This window comes from Arachis duranensis, chromosome 9 (assembly GCF_000817695.3).
Source record: "Arachis duranensis cultivar V14167 chromosome 9, aradu.V14167.gnm2.J7QH, whole genome shotgun sequence".
Classification (NCBI taxonomy): domain Eukaryota; kingdom Viridiplantae; phylum Streptophyta; class Magnoliopsida; order Fabales; family Fabaceae; genus Arachis; species Arachis duranensis.
In genome coordinates this window covers 98,018,283-98,036,870 of record NC_029780.3, presented here as the reverse complement: position 1 = coordinate 98,036,870, position 18,588 = coordinate 98,018,283, and the positions used below count along the sequence as shown (strand labels likewise).

General features: G+C 30.6%; 1 long non-coding RNA gene and 1 pseudogene across 1 annotated transcript; both read right to left on the bottom strand.

Annotated features, from left to right (window-relative positions):
- Window positions 1-916: 916 nt before the first annotated feature.
- Window positions 917-10,419, bottom strand: LOC107466326 (uncharacterized; annotated as a pseudogene).
- Window positions 10,420-10,464: 45 nt separating this feature from the next.
- On the bottom strand, window positions 10,465-11,985 carry LOC127741480 (uncharacterized). The gene is made up of 3 exons (XR_008002641.1): window positions 11,725-11,985; window positions 10,945-11,202; window positions 10,465-10,834 (listed from the first exon to the last, which is right to left on the bottom strand). It is a non-coding gene; the product is annotated as an uncharacterized LOC127741480 (long non-coding RNA).
- Between the last annotated feature and the right edge of the window lie 6,603 nt (window positions 11,986-18,588).

Sequence of the window (18,588 nt, the reverse complement as noted above, 5' to 3'; positions counted from 1 at the left end):
GATGTCTTAGAGGTCCTTTGTTCATCTATGTTGTGTATCATGATTCTGTGGGAATCCCCTTGTAAATTGGGTTAGCACTTTACAAGTTGTAATCAGATTGATTATAGTGAAATTCCATCATGTTTGTGATGGAGACTGGATGTAGGCTGCACTGCACTTAGCAGCCAAACCAGGATATATCTGGGTGCAATCTTCTTCTCTTTCTACTCCATTTCTGTTTTCTACTACACAGGAGCAAAAGACAGAATTATCTCGTGCCAAGTGACGAGACAAAACAAAAAGTCTCGTGGCAAGGGACGAGACAAAACAAAGTTGCTCGTGTCCAGTGACGAGCAAAAATAGAAAAGTCTTCTCTGAAGGTCAGCAAGTGTTAGCATCGAAAAAGGGGGCTAAGATTCAACCCCCCCTTCTCTTAGCCACTGAAACCATCACCCACAAATTAATTTTTTAATTAAAAAAATTAACTATTTTATGAGATTTTTAAATCTCCACAAATCCTATAATTATTTTTTTATTTTTAATTTTAAATCATTCATTAATCCCTTCTAATTTACATATTTTCAAATTAAAAATTTATTTTTTAATATCAAAATTTAAAAATAATTAGAGAGAGACAAATAATTAGAACAAAATAAAAGCTTTTATTTATTTTGAGAGAAACTACTAACTTGTCATAAAACATAGCAATGACATGGCCAATAATGTCCTACTGCAATATCAAAATACTAAAACAATAACCATGATATGCAACATATGATTCGAAAGTCAAACAACATAAAATGCAATACAAGACGAGATGAAAAATAAATGAAGCAAATTCATGTGAGCAGACGTTAATGAACTAATAACATTAATGAATGAAAATAACACTTGTAATAAATTCAGTGAAAAGATTGCTTTGACATATTTTTCTCCTTCACCAAACCACTGCAACAAACAAAAATGATATCACCGTGATGCTTAAGCACAAAAGGAACATAGAAGTTTCAATTTGTAAAACTTCTAATATCTTTGAAGTAATGTCGGACATTAAAATGTTGATGAAATTCGCTCCAGCTTCAGTTGCTACAGCTTTTGCAAGCATAGTTTTTCCTGTGCCAGGGGAGCCAAAAAGCAATATTCCTTTGCAAGGCTAAATATACAAATAACAAAGTAATTGTATCAGATGCTGAAGACATTACATAATCTACATAAAAAAGTATTTGATAAATCATTAGATGCAACTAAAGAGAATCTTCTACCTTAATCAGCTGTCCTTTGCAAAATAATTCCAGCCTCTAAAGAGGACGCATGACCAATTCCTTCAAGGTGTCCGTACATTTTCCAAAGCTCCAATATCATCGAATGTCACCCTAATATCGGTTGGTGGAATAACATCACCAAGTAAGTTTTTCTCAAATTCATTTTTGGTAACCACATCCTGTCATGGAAGAACAAATATAAGAGAGACTAAGTATAGGCAATCGCATATTTTGGAAAAGTTACAATGCAAAGCAAGTTCCGCATAATAAGATGATAAAAAGAAAGTGTATAATTTCATTACTAAACTGTAATAAAGGGATGGCAACTCAGTTAGCAAGCCTTGCAAGTGTATAATTATAATGCTTTATTTTGAGATCGTGAGATACTGAGATGTTTTCGCTTAATCGTCAATTCTTAGTTTTATTTTTTATTAAAATATGTATATCCATATATATGGTATTAAGTATGCTAGCTACTACGTTTTGTTAATTATTCCGGTTACGATTTTCATTTGAATAAACAATAGCTAAAAATTAAAATAGACAAAGGAACAAATATTTCACCTTATCAACAAAATTTAATCCAAAAGATATATAAAACCATCATCTTAAGAATGAAATTGTATATATGCAAATTAAAAGTGCAATTCTATTTATATATATGCATGTTACTACTTTTTATATTTTAATTCGTTTTTTTCCCAGCATGGCACATGCATATATATTGGCATGGGCTGTTCTATAATTGTGAAGCTATGTAGAAAATCAGCATTTTGGCCGCAAATATGAAATGTTCATACTTAGATACTACATTTGCTTCAAATAAAAATGGTGGGAAAAAGGTTAAAAAGAATACTGACTTTCGGTTGTTAGGAATTGATCTTTGATGCAGACAGTTTTTAAGTCAGGACATTCCAATCCAATTCTGCTGAGAACCTGATATCAACAAAGGAATTACATTGTAAGTATAACAAATAGTAACACATGACACTTGGTATTTATATAAAACCAAGTAAAAAATATCCAGATTGTTTGGTAAGCCAGAGCATAGTGTACAGCGACAATCAACATACTAGTCATCGAACAAATTCAATCAGGAAAAGGAGAATAGCAAAACAAAACAAAATAAATAAATAAAGGCATATTAATAGGATAAAATTAATATAAATCGAAAATATTAAAGATAAAATTAAAATAAATTAAAATTTAGATGTATTTTTAAAATTTTTAGTAAATTTTAGAGACAAAAAATATACTATTAAATGAATGCTAATGGAGGGTTGTTTCCAATATTTTTGATGATGGGATAATAGGTGTCTAAATGAATTATTGGACTAGTTTATTTAATCTATTCTTTTTTGAATTAATTGAACCCATTTTATTTAACCCATAATTTAAACAAATTTGATTTTAATAACAAAGACAGACTAATGCAATAAATTTAACCCATTTTGAGAGGCCCTAGTCCTTTTCGGACTAAAATTCACCCAAAAGGCCGAAATATCGGTGTCACTTACTCAATCATTCCTTAGTTAAAAATTTCAAAATTACTTTTATTAGATGGAAAAAAAACGCATGCTAATTCATCGGAATCTAGGCTGAATAAACATGATGTGGCTGAATTGACAATTCAAGTCATAGTAGGGAATAAAATTCCAATATGATCCCACTAAACATTACGCACTTGCTGTCGGCAAAGATATTAACTATGCCTCGAGCCAAATTATTAGGCCCCAAGTAATTTGGTCCAAAGTATAGAAAAAAATATTTCATAAATATAAAATAACCAGAATTAATTATTTTTTTAAAAAATTATTTCTTTTAATAAAACAGTCAATTTTCTATAAATATCCACATATCATTAAGTACATTAGTATATGACATACCATGAGCCAATACTACGTCTATATGTCATAACACAAGCCACATCAATGTATCACTACTAACTAGTGTTATTGGCTGATCAATAAACAGAATAACTTATAAAATATAATTAGTATTTTATCCATAATAACATTATAAGAATATAATCTTTTTAAAATTACGTCAATTTTACCCTGATATTATAGATTATATTACAAAAAATTTAATAAAATCAAACTATTTTTATAAAATAATCGCAAGGAATAAAAGTCCTCATCGACTAAGAAGATTAGAGTTTTCATAAATAAAAAAATTAAATAATAAACTTTTTAATTATTATTTTTATATAAAAGAATTTATTTACAAAAATTCTGATCTTCTTAGTCGACGGAGACTTTTGTCCTTTACGATCATTTTGTAAATGTAATTTAATGTTATAAATTTTGTGTCATAATCTATTATATCAAGATCGACATAATTTTAAAAGATTTATATTCCCATAATAATATTACGGATAAAAATAATAGTTTTAATTATAAAATTAGTAATAGACAATTAACGACAAATAAAATTTCAATATTTAAAATAATGCAATTATTTAAATAACTACTAGTTTTTACTCAGTATACAACTACTGACCTTATTTGATATGGATGATAAAGAGAAATTACCATAAAATTTTTAAAAAATTAACGGAACAATTACTCTTTATTTATGTTTAATCAAAGAATGTGTTCAATTTTTAGACTCTCGCCTTTCGGTGTCCAACTATCCATAAAATGTTAAACAAAACATTCAGTTCATATAGTCGTACATAAATGTCTATTTTAAATATATATATATATTGTTGCAATTGCAAGTATGAATTTCAAGACCAAAAAAATGAAAGTTATGAATTTTAGATTCCTATACTTCTAAAACATTTTCAGCGAGCTTTAGAAATATTCCCGACTATTTTTTTATGGAAAAGTATAGGTAACCAATAATATTTTTGAACAATGTATAAATAATGTGAATTAATAGGGTTAAAAGAGTAAATTTAATTAGTAGCATTAAATTAGGGTGTAGTATATTTTTATTTGATTGGTGGTTGTTCATGTTATTCAAGATAGTCATTGTTTACCTAGCACTCCCATTTTTTTATTTTCAATACTTCAAGAAAAGCTTCTATAAGACATTAAATATACCTAAAAAATTACAAGTATTTCCATGATAGAACAGCCATTAGCTTCGACACTTGAAAGGAAAAAAAATTTGCTTAAAGAAGGCTCATTTAAGTTCGAATTAAAAGATATAAAATCACATGACATAAACAGCAAGACTTAAATAACGTACGCCATTTCTTTTTCCTTTCACGAACACAACCCTAATCTCCACTTGTGTTGACAATAAGAATTGGAAAGAACAAAAGATTTGTTGTAAACCTTTAAATAAATTTTACTCAAAGCAGCATATGCAGGATACAAAATTTATGCTACCAAAAGTAAGCAGGTTAATGCTCATTTTGATCTCCATAAAGTACATGCGTCAATCATTTTAGTTCTCATTGAGTTTAACGAGTCAAGTAAAAAGATTCACACGTGTACATAGAAGAACCAAATTAAGCATTAACCTGCAAAAAAATGTCGATTTCGGCCACCTCCATAGCATTGCAGACCCATTCAAGAACATCACCTTTGGGGAACTGCAGTAGAAAGGTGTGAGAAGATTTAATAACAGTCAACAAATATTTTTGATAGTTTGAAAAAGATGGTGTTGGTAAATATCTTTCAATTCAAAGATAAATATTTAAATTTCAAACATACAAACATTAACATGAATGCAGATGAAATTGAGAACAATAATGAAATGAAGTATTAAATACCATTGTTTGTAAAAAGTCACATACAAACCTACAAAAAAATAAAAATAAAAGGGTTAGTGGCATATAGGGAGGCTTTGAACTTCTCAAGGGGGAAAAGCTATAATTAATAATAGAAAAGAGATCCAATGATAGGAACACGTAATTAAAAATAAGCATACTTTGGGAATTTTTCCTCAACCATTGATGTGTGTAAATTCCTGCTAAGCTACAAATTTAAAAATACAAGGACTTTTGTTGAATATGTATATACATATACTGATCATTAATTTATGAGCAAAATTTTATATAATGTAGAGTTTTTTACCCGCATCATGTAATATAAATTATGATATGATAGAAGCTGAGACTCCACGGCGTCTTTAGTGACAAGGCAATTGATGTAGGTCCTGGTGTAGTTCTTGTAAACCTATGAGAAAAAAATAAAAAAAAATATAAAAATATGCCAATTTCATCAAATAATTCATCAAATAAAGAAGTACCCTCTCAGAAGCATACCATACAAGGGCAGGTAGGATCAATTGGTCGAGTATCATCAGCCATGGCTCTATGTTTTAGTTTTAGTACTCCCTACAAACATACCGCAAAGAATTAAATTTAAAATCATGCGGATGCATCAACAAGTGGACTATGATGGCAGGAAAAAATTATAAGGTTATGTTCAGCTAGACGGAAAAGATGGGCTACATTTTGTGGTGCTAAATTTTAAAGGAAGAACGGAAAAATTTCAGAGTAAAATTCACTAATTCTACGGATAAATTTTACTTTATATTTGACTAAGGTAAATGTTTGCCCCCGTTTAGTGAATTGCATATTTGAGCTCTTGAGAATTTTTGTTTTCTCTGTATACCAAACAACTTGTAATTTTAAGGAGATAATATTTTTCTCCTTTAATTTTTATTCCATAAAGTTTTGTTCTCAAAAAGTTTAATTGTAACATAGCCTAAATTGTCCATAAAATGGAAAAAGATCACCTCAAGAATAAGCGCAGTGCCAAAACGTGCTGTACGGGTGGGGTAGACACAATCATACATGTCTGCACCCAAAGCACTACAAACAACAATATCAAGTGGATAACCAACTCCCTAGAAGTACAAGCAAATGGTATGAAATTGATTTAATTTGAAATGTATATCAAAGTAATGGCTGCTATGACGAAAGTTATTCTGACCATAACGTATCGTGGTTTATCCTCTGGCAAAGCAGCAGTGCACTGAGCAACAACTCACCAAAACGAATCTTTATCATCGCCTCCTGCAAGACCACCAATAGCATAGCTGTGACAAAAAAAATTATATTAAGCTTCTTATCAGCATTACGAAACTATTGATTCCACATGTCCTCCTTTATTTCACAAGGTTACTTCTAACTGTAGTATGTCAATGAAAGAAGACCTTTATATATTCATGCATATTTTTGGAATGCTATACTATTTTTTTCACTCTTTTGATAAGTACTAGATACCATATCAACAATCCTAGTTTTCCTTTTCTTTTGTTAAATTGAATCAGGAATAACACATTAAATTGTCTCGAGTTAGTTTAACTCACAATTTATAGTTTAACTTTAAGATATTACACAGTAATGATTCATGAATAATATGACCAAGCCCATTTTGTCTGGTGCCTAAACAAAAGAGACTGGAGCTGACATTCAAACCAGCTAGTATTGTATACTGTCTAGTATAGTTCTAAAAGACAGCACAAAATAAATAAATAACATTAGAAATTGCAATAAACCACAAAATAGACTATATGACTAAATAAACTTACACTTACTCAGGCAAGTTGCGGTCTACGAAACCTTTGACACAGATGTTCTTGAGTACAGCATATTGCAAATTATAAATTTATAGTTAGTTACTTGTTTCACAACATCCACATTGATAATAGGAAGAACATCATGGTTTGTGCTAAATTTTACCTCAACTCAGGATCTAAACCACCTTGTACAATACCAAACAAGTTCTGATCGTGAGGTCTCTTGTGCGTTGTTAACAGAAGGAATGTCCATTATATTTAGCATTGGAAACAACCAAAGACTTAAATGATACACTTCAATAACATAATTACCTGCTATGCATCTATCTATCCATCTAAGCGTTCGATACATAGCTTCCTCAATTCTTGGACCAGTAATGGTGGTCTTTACGACATCATCCAAAGCCATAATAATATCTGCTCAAATTATATTATGTACAATTTATGACGAACATAAGAAAGAAAAATCAATTTTCTTAAAATATATTGTTACAGTTTGCTAGCTGTAAGCTCCAACCAAAAACTCCATAAGCAGGTACAAGAAACCAGAAATTATTGAAGGCATCAAGAAAACGTGCATAAGAACAACGAATCAATTACCAGTGTTATACTTTGTAGTCAGTACTACAATCTGTTATGCATGTCACTTGCAATTTTCTATGAGGCTTACATTATAAATATTAATCGATGTCCATACTTTCCCCCAAAAACAACAAACTCAATACGAATGCAATATTGTATTATAAAAAAATGAAACAATTTGGCAACAATTTTGAAGGTAAACTTTGTTATCTTATAGCATGAAATGGCTTGAGCATGAGAATGAAAAAAAAAACAACAACAACAACAAAGCCTTGTTCCACTAAGTGGGGTCGGCTACATGAATCAAACGATGCCATTATGCTCTGTCATGTATCATGTCTACAAAGAGACCATTTACATGTAGATCTCGTTTGACCACCTCATGGATGGTCTTCTTAGGTCTTCCTCTGCCTCTCACCCGTTATCCATCTTCCATCTCATCTACTCTCCTGACTAGATGTTCTATCGGTCTTCTTCTCACATGTCCAAGCCATCTGAGACGCGATTCAACCATCTTTTCCACAATAGGTGCTACTTCAACTCTCTCCCTTATATCTTCGTTCCTTATTTTATCCAATCGCGTATGACCACTCATCCATCTCAACATCTTCATCTCTGTCACACTCGACTTATGTTCGTGCTCTCCTTTAGCCGCCTAACACTCCGTACCATAAAGCATAGCCGGTCTTATAGCGGTGCGATAGAATTTACCTTTAAGTTTTAAAGGCACTTTTTTGTCGCATATAAAACCAGATGCACTCCGCCATTTTGACCAACCTGCTTGGATCCTATGATTTACATCATGTTCAATCTCTCTATTATCCTGTATGATGCACCCAAGATACTTAAAACATTTAATTTTTCGTAGGATATTTTCTCCAATCTTCACCTCTATATTTGTGTTTTCCCTTCTCAGACTAAACTTACATTCCATATATTCCGTCTAGCTACGGCTTATGCGCAGACCATACACTTCTAGAGCTTCTCTCCATAACTCCAACTTTTTATTTAGGTCCTCCCTTGACTCTCCCATAAGGACGATATCATCAGCAAAAAGCATGCACCATGGCACAAGCTCTTGGATGTGCTCTATGAGTACTTCCAAGACTAATGTGAAAAAGGTATGGATATAAGGATGATCCCTGGTGTAATCCTATACCAATAGAAAATTCCTCTGTCACACCACCTTGAGTCTTCACACTAGTTGTGCCCCCATCATACATGTCTTTAATTGCACGAATATATACGATCCTTACTCTCCTCTTTTCTAAAACCTTCTATAAGACCTCCCTTGGTACTCTATCATACGCTTTTTTCAAATCAATAAACACCATATGTAGATCCCTTTTATTACTACGATACCTCTCCATCATCCTTCTTAATAGGTATATCCTTCAGTGATAGACCTACCTAGCATAAATCCAAATTGATTCTCTGTTACTTGTGTCTCTTTTCTCAACTTCCGTTCTATCACCCTTTCCCGTAACTGTATGGTATGACTCATAAGCTTGATCTCTCTATAGTTTTTGCAACTTTGTATATCTCCCTTATTCTTGTAGATAGGTACCAAGGTGCTCTTTCTCTACTCATCAGGCATCTTCTTTGACCTTAAAAGCTCAATAAAAAGCTTGGTTAACCAGTTTATACCTTTTTCTCCAAGACCCTTCCAAACTTCAATCGGGATATTATCAAGTCCTACTGCCCTGCCATTTTTCATCTGCTTTAGAGCCTCTTTCACCTCGAAGTCTTGAATCCTTTGACAGTAGTCAAAATTTTTATCTTCCTCCCTTGTGCATAACCGACCAAGGCTCGGAAGAGTCTTCTGTCCCTCATTGAATAACTCGTAGAAGTAGCTCTTCCACACCTTTCATTAATCTTCTCCTCTTGAGCCAACACATCTCCATCCTTGTCCTTTATGCACTTAACCTGATCCAAATCTCTTGTTCTTCTTTCATGACTCTTTGCGATTCTATATATACCTTTTTCTCCTTCTTTCGTGTCCAAAGACTAGCAGAGACCCTCATATGCTCTTGTTCTTGCTTCACTTACAGCCACTTTTGTCTCTTTCTTAGCCGCCTTATATTTTTCCCAGTTATCTGCGTTGCGGCATAAAGACTACTCTTTAAAGCACTCCCTTTTTATCTTTATCTTTTCTTGTACAATCGCATTCCACCACGAAGACTCCTTGTCTCTTGACCCTATTCCTTTAGATTCACCAAAGCTTTCTTTTGCTGTTCTTCTAATAACTTCTGTCATCTCCCTCCACACCTCTTCCGCACTTCCATTCCCATCCCACTTTGTATCTTCTCCTACCCGTCTTAGGAAGCTTCTTTGTTCCTCACTTTTCATCCACCACCACCTTGTCCTTGGGTTCTTCGTATGATATCTTTTCCTCAACTTTTGCTCAACACGAAAATCCATGACGAGCACCCTATGTTGTGTTGTCAAACTTTCTCCCGGGATAATTTTACAATTAATGCAATATTTCCGGTCGACTTCCTCAACAAGAAGAAGTCGATTTGAGAGCCTGTCACGCCACTCTTATAGGTTATAAGATGTTCGTCTCTCTTTTTAAAAAGTCCAAAATAGCTTTACACTCGGCATTGATCACCCCGAAACCATGGCCTCTGTGAATACTCCCATATCCAGTCACTTCTCTCCCAACATGGCCATTTAAATCTCCTCCTAAGAAAATCTTATCTCCCAAAGGTATGTCTTAAACCAAACTCTCCAGATTCTCCCAAAACCTTATCTTGTGTTGTTCGTCCGAACCCACTTGCGGTGCATAGGCGCTAATCACATGGAAACCACCTCCCTCCACCACAAGTTTGATAGAGATGATCCGATCTCCCACCCTCTTGACATCCACTACGTCCTTCTTCCACTGCTTATCCACAATTATTCCAACCCCATTCCTATTATTCACCATTCCTGTATACCAAAATTTGAAACCAAAAGTATCCAACTCCCTAGCCTTCGCACCAACCCACTTTGTTTCTTGTAGGCACATAATGTTAATCTTCCTCCTTGTCATGGTGTCCACCACCTCCATGGACTTCATTTGCTGCATATTAGAAAGGATAAATTGGAAACTCTAACCTTGAGTACCCATTGGCATAAATAGTGGTGTTTGACACACAAAATGAGGGAAGGTCAATTGAGCTGCACGAGCACGGTTGAACCGGCTAAGAATCTAAGAAAGCAAACATAATAATAAAACTTCAGGAAAAAAATAACCAAAGAATGGTTCAACAAGTGCACACAGTGCTTCTCAGCCATCATCTAGAGTTATCACTTATTCTCTTGTATGCATACCCATATCATTCTTTCGGCCTTAGTCATCCAAAGGTAAAACAACAAAAATAGCAACAAATGAATGTCGTTGATTTTCACATAAATAAGACAACAAAACTTCAGCAATGTGAAGGCGTAAGAGAACTCAAATAGAATGGGGAGTTGAACCACGAAATGAAGCGCCATGGGCTTTGTTTGAGGAGCGGAGTAGGGCACGCAACTAATGGTATGTCCTAGCATGGAAGAAGAAGGGCCGTAAGCAATGGCATTATGAACAGCACAAACAAAGAATTATTACATGAATAAAAAGTGTTTTAGATAGAAACGGATAGAGAAAACTTACAGAGAGAGAGGGGAGGAACAAGAACATGCGACGAATGAAGTGCCCTAGGCTATTAAAAGCGTTAAAGCTGTGGTGTGCGTACCTTCATGGCTGTGAAAGCAGGTTGGCCAGAACTTGTGATGTGGTAGAGTGTTGCTAATGTTTGGTCTCAATCTCAGAGGAACCGCAATGGCAATGCTATTTCTCATTCCAAGATGAAAACGGACCATACTATACCTTGCATTAAACAAGCTATGACAACTTTAGACTAAGCCTGGCCTATAACATGTTAAAAAATCTATCACTACACTAATAATAGAAACTAAAAAGGATTCAAGAGATAACTATCCCAATTGGTGTCCAACTTGCATACCAAATTATCACAAAAACAAGGGGATATATGAAACAAAAGAAGAACCAAATTTGAAAATAAATAAACTAGCTTATTACTTTATAAGAATATTGTCTAAAACAGAATAAGTAACACATGCAGTAGATGAAAATTAAACGATTAAACGTTAATCATTGTAAACAAAAATTGCAGAAATCAATACATATGGAACAATAAAAAATAGATGCGACTCAAAATGCTAACAAGAGCATGAATGAAACTAATACCTAAACAGAGAACTCAATAAGAATCAGTATTTAAAAAATAAAATTAGCTCACTATAGCTAACACGTTCAATTAACTGGGACTAAATAATCAAACATGGACCATTATGAAAAATTAAAGAAATCAATGCAGATTCAAGAAAGAAAATAAAAGAAAAGAAAAATTGTAAGGGGCAGAAGAGAAACCTGTGACGTGAGGGAGAGGAGAATAGGGTGAGGGTGCTTTGAAGTGTGAAGAGGGGAGAATGACAATTTTGAGACGGAGGCGGCTAACAAAGTTTCGTAGAGTTGAGTTGAATTGACAATTGAGCACCATTAAAGTAGGTTTAGTGTTTTAAGGTTGAATTTTAAAATTTAATTATTTCATTAATCAATCCGTCGGCCGAATAGAATTAAAGGACTGCACTATTTCTGTCTAAAATAAGATAAAATAAATGCACTGCTTAACGCTCGGGAGTTTGGGCACGTGTTAAAAGACTTAAAGTAGAAAGAAGTAAAAATCCACAGCAGTAAGCAGGTAAATATTTTTTATTTTTCACCGTACTTTTTAATTCGGTACACCAGAAATTAATCTCTAACAAATTAAAATTTTATTTAAAAGTTTATTGGTACTGATATAAAATAGGCTCCGATTTTTATGATCATAAAATATCTAAACCATTAATGATCTTAATAAGAAAACATATTTTTTAGTTTTNTTATTATTTTATTTTTCATGATATATTTTATATTTAAAATTTTATCAATAAGTTCTATGAAGATTAATTTTAAAATTAATTTTATTTTAATTTATAAATTTCAGTTTTATTTTTTTTCAATCTTAAAATTGCTAATTTCATAATATAATTTATCATGAATTTATTTTTCAATTATCTAATTCTATAATTGTAATCGTATATGAATCTTTTTCTTTGATAATATATCAATTTGTTGTAGTGACAAACTGACAATCATTGTTTATGAATTGGCAAATATGCGCAGTAGAAAATCAATGAAAAAATCGATTGGTTAGTGAACAAAAATCCTTTTCTTCTACATTGTTAAAAAATAATCGATTTTTTTATATCGATTGATTAGTTAAATTTTTTTTACAATCGACTTTTTCTAAAGTCATTTTTTGTGTAATTGAATCGATTTTATTACCCATTCAATTGATATTTATTTAAACAGATTAGTAACCACTAAACCTATCCAAAATAGTTACTACAATAAAACTTTTATTAGACATATAAAATCTAATTTTTATTTAGTCAATATTAGTTAATTTTAAAATTTAGATTTATAATTTGAAATTTAAAATTAAGAATTTATAATTTATAATTATAGGGTTAAGAGTTTATAATTTAAGGTCTAGAATTTCAGATAATTTAAAATTAATAAAAAATTGGCGGATATTGGTCGAAAAAAATAATTTTCTAATATTATTATTATTATTATTATTATTATTATGAGTAAAGTATATTTTTGTTCTAACTTTTGGAATAAGTTCCAAAATTGTCCCTAATGTTTAAATCATCTTATTTAAGTCTCTAAAATTTCAAAATTGACTCAATATTGTCCTGCCGTTAGGGATCTGTTAACAGAATTGACGGCAAGACAAAATTGAGACGATTTTGAAACGTTATGGACTTAAATAGGACGAAAATCTTAAAAAAAAGATACATTAAAATAAATTTTAATTTTATATTTTAATAATATCAATTTTTTACGATATATAGTTATTCAAATTTTTTTTAATCACATATAGGTAAATTACACTTAATTACGTTACTTTCATTCTAAATAAATTTATTTTTTTATTATTTTTTTCTTGAAAATTTTTATTCATCATCAAATGTTTGTAAAATGACTAAAATCACATTACTTTATTATATATGTATATTTTTTTTTGCAAGTTTATGTACTAGTCATTCTACAAACATTTTATGATAAGTAAAAATCTTTAAAAGCATAATTATAAAAAAATAAATTTATTTAGAATAAAAATAATGTGATTAAGTATAGTTTACTTCGATGTGATTAAAAAATAATTGAATAGCTATGTACTGTAAAAAATTGATATTATTGAAGGATAAAATTAAATTTATTTCTATATATCGTTTTTGTCCCTATTTAAGTCTCTAACCTTTTAAAATTGTCTCAATTTTATTCCACCGTTATTTCTATTAACAGATCCCTAGCTGTCAGACATTGAATCAATTTTAAAACGTTAAGGACTTACTTAAGTAAGACGTTTAAAAAAAATGATACTTTACTCTATTATTATTAATATTATTATTATTATTACTATTATTATTTCTTCCTCACGTATTGTAGCCTTGTAGGGGAGAAAACAATTAATGTCTTTTTTTTCTGGTCGATATACGTTTTAAATTACACAGAAATAGGAATAAGTTTATTTGTGGACGAACTCGTTATTTTCAATGAACAAAAGAAGATAGTATATTAAATAAATTTTATGAAATAAATTATAATTTTAAATAAATAATGATTAATTCTGACTTTATTGAAGTTCGTTTTTTGATGGATATGAAATTGACTACAAAATTTATGGCACATATTGTTATTCTAAAAATTGAATTTGGAATATAATAATTAAATTAAACAACTTAAACTCCCCCAACCTCTAATTTTCTCCAAGAACAGCAACATCAAATGACCAACTTAATTTTCTCCACACACATACTACTCAATATATGAAGGCAGCTTTTGCTCAGGTCAAAGTCTGGGCTTTCCCAAACAGGAAACCATCATTCTGTGGACATTAAGAAGAATCAAAATTGACAGCCAAGTTTGGCCAGAGGACCATTACCAATTTATGTAATTTCTCCAACACAATATTAAGCATATTAACAAACACTAGTATAATGAGGCTTTTTCATAAATAAGAACACCCTACTGTAACATAAGAGCCACTAATGATAAAAATTTTGCACATAATTTCTTTCTCTTTTATATTAAACCCATAAAACCTGTTTTTTCATAGCCAAGTACTGTCTTCTGGCAGTCACAACACTGTTGCAGCACCCACCGTATCAGCATTGCAGTAATCACAGCAGAACAAAATTTAAAACTGTGGCCAAGACTTTAACTTGTAAATATAAGATATATGGATTCAAAATTAAAATTTGATATCATGATCATATGTTTAACCTAAGTGACTGGATGAGTAAATTTTCCTTGTTACCAACAATTACCAGCAAACATTTAATATTTTGTAGTAAAAATTATTATGCTATCATATGATTTTATACGATGATATTTTCTCCCAAAATGAAATCTAATACAGAATAATTTTATCTACAGCAAATGCTACTTATCAAAGAGAAATCCAAACACACCCAGCAGTATCTTCCACTATCCCGAACAATAACTCTGTAATCAATAAAAACTACACAAGACAGCATACAATTCCATGTTTGCCACTTGCATCAATCTTTTATATCAGCTCAGCCAGTAGATGCAGGCAACTAAAACGTTTTGTTTTTCCTTAAGCAGACAACAGTAGATATTAATGTAACTCACACTCTATCCCAGTACATTGTATACTCAGTAGTCAGTACGGCTGAGAGAAGTGGCAAAAGAGCATCACACGTGTAAATACTAAAATAATATTACGGGACAATGTGTTCGGAATCTCAAATACAAAAGGCTTCATTTCATTCACACAAATAATTCATTCAAGTGACAATAAATTAGCAATCTAATTCACTTCCAAATCATCCCCCTGCATCAAAATTTGGGCGGTTCAAAGGAGAATTGAGGCTCGGATCTCGCGGGGTCTGTGAATTTAAGTTAAAGTTGGGTTTTGAAATCCGCGTTTTGGATTTTCATTTGTGGTTTTGAGGTCCACGTAGCTATTGCGTCACCCAGGATTTTTTTTACTTTTTTACCATAATTTGGTTTGGTATTTAATGCAAGATTTGACATATATATTTTACTATGAGAAAGTATAAGGAGCCAATGACTTACGCGTACAATATGTACAATGAAAGTTTATAAAGTATTAGAGATATGATTATTAGTGTTATATTGTCCTATCAGGTTACGCTTTTGGGATGAGTGGTTTCAGGACATGGTATTAGAGTTCCAGATCCGGAATGTCAAGAGTTCGAATTTTGGTAAACCCAAAATTAGCTTTTTATAACATGAGATGTTTATTATCCCTGGTATCTAGATGGTTATTCTGGATAGTATAAGTGATGTTCATTTTATTCATAAACCAAAGATTTAGTCCATTGTACACATTGTACGTTTAGGCCATTAACTCCCTAGCACTACTCTTTTACTATATATACCCCTTATATTTTAGAATGTTTTTAGAATTCTATTTAATAATATTAACAACATTAAATTAAATTGAATTAAATACATGTAAGTTCAATTTCCATACTTAGTAAAAATTAATTTTATATAAATAATTAATTATGTATTATCATATTTGTAATGTAATTGTTTAAATTAACTAAATAATTATATAAACACATAAATTTTAGTTAAAATCATTGTACATCAAAATTAATCTCAATATACATATAAAAATGTATTAATATTTTGATATTCTTTGAGTATAATATATATTGAATTTTTTTTATTTCTTATTGTATTCTCCAACTTGATAAGTTAAGAATTAATTTATCGCAAATATGAATTGTTATTTAGAAGTTTGTCGCTGACTAATTAATTGTTATATATGCAAGACAGGATTCAAACTTTCAATATTTATTTAAACGAACTAGTAAACTAACTATTAGATCAATTCAAATTATTTACAATATATATAGATTGAATTAATTGAATATATATATTATTACCAACAGAATTCAATAGAAATATTTAATTTTACCTTCTCTCCCCAATAAAAGTATTTAATTAGTTGTCTGAATTAAAGTTTATATTCATTTGACTGAATAACAATATTAAATTTTTCTTCATGTATAGTATTTCTTCAAATTATTGTTTCAATTATTCTCCACGTATAAGTCATTTTTTTATATAAGTTTATTCAAGTCGTTTATATTTACATGCACACATCTATCTTCGTGCCGTTACTGCACATTTTTTTCTTTTTCTTCTTTTTGTACGTTCTTCTTCTTTTTTTTCTCCTCCTCCTCCTCCTCTTCCTTCGTTAATTCAACAGAAATATTTAATTTTACTTTCTCTCCTCAATAAAAGTATTTAATTAGTTGACTGAATTAAAGTTTATATTCATTTGACTGAATAACAACATTAAATTTTTCTTCACATATAGTATTTCTTCAAATTATTGTTTCAATTATTCTCCACATATAAGTCATTTTTTGATACAAGTCTATACAAGTTGTTTATATTTACGGTGCGCACGTTTTTCTTCTTCTTCTTCTTCTCTTCCTTATTCTTCTTCTCCTGCTCCTGCTCCTCCTTCTCCTCCTCCTCCTTCTTCTTCTTCGTTATTTTTCTCTTTAGTTATCGTCGTCACCAACACCACATCCTCCTCCTTTTATTCCTCCTTCTTTTTTCATTGGAATTTCTTCTCTTCCTTCCTTTTTCTCCTTATCCTCCATCATCAGTTATCTCGTTATTGAAGATAATGAATAATTCAAGTTCAGATTGTCAATTGAATCAGAACGAAATTGATTATTGTTTTGAATCCAATCAAGTGGTTGGGGTGTGGTTCGATTCTACTTAATTTTTTCGTTAGTAGTTTATGATTTTGTAGGTGAATAATTTTATCGTTGATGGTTTGAATTGAATGTAATGTAAAAATTTTGCATTAAAGAAAATATTTTTCTGTATTTACATTAAATTTGGGTGTAATACGAAGATATTTGAATGTATTATTTAAGAATTTTTTGTGTATGTGTACTGATAAGTTATGTATAATTCAAAACTCTTCTTCTCTCTCCTCCTCATCTTCTGCTGCTTCTTCTTCTTCTTTTTCATCATCGTCATCATCTTTTTTTTTCTTATTCATATTTTTTTTCTTGTTTTATCTTCTCAAGTTTCTTCTTGTTTTACTCTTTTAATAAAAATAAAAATAAAAAAATCAAACAAAAAAAAGAAAAAACGTAAAGCCATTGCATATAAAATAACACAATTTTAAATCTCAGTAGTGAACAAAAAAAATTCCTCCTAAAAATTAACTCCGATAATTAAGAACTTATTTCAAATGTGCAATAAATTAAGAATTTATTTCAATTACAATAAATTAAAATAAAACAGTAAATAAAATAGACCTATAAAAAGTTAAAAACCAAGTTTTTTTTGTTTTAAATTGCTTTACAAGAAAGAGACTCAGAAAACATATCAAATCTGTGTACCATGAAATGGCCCATCTAAATACCTAATTACAGATATTCTAATTACTCAATTATCTTCCTTTAATTTTATAAATTGCACGTGCTTGACACTGAACTACTGCTACAAATACAGGAAGTAGCTGCTGCGACGCATAAGTTATTCCTTCAAGAAACACTTGTCTATGCGGCATTCTTCCAGCAAAAATTTATATACGTAGATGTCTATGCAGTATTTATACCAAAGAATTGGCCTATTTTTAAATGTATCGTTGCAGCAGTAGTTAATTATTGGCTAATTTTTCCGTTAACACATAATTAACATTTGGATAAACTAAGCTTTTAGAACTGATGTTAGATATGTTCTAAAATTATAAAAATATTTCTTAAATTTTATAATTTCATGAAAATAAAAATATATATGAAATGTGACTACTTTCAAAGTTTGTTTTAGGATTTTTTTTTTTTTGAGAGATGATTTCATGAGAATGTTATCTTTATCTCAAGTACTAGGAATTATTGTATTGTTTTAATGTCATCTTTCTCTTAATAGACTTTATGTTTTATTGCGTTCATAAATTCACCAAGTGAATTGTTCTTTTATTTTTTTGCTCTTTTATTCTTTTGTTGATTTGTTTACAACTAAATAAAAAAAATTTCTTCCGTATGGATATTAAAATGCATGCATACAAATTTTAAAAGTCATACATATGAATAAAGAAGGCATAGATGTAAATAAATAAGACAACAACATAAACATAAGTACTACCTTAAC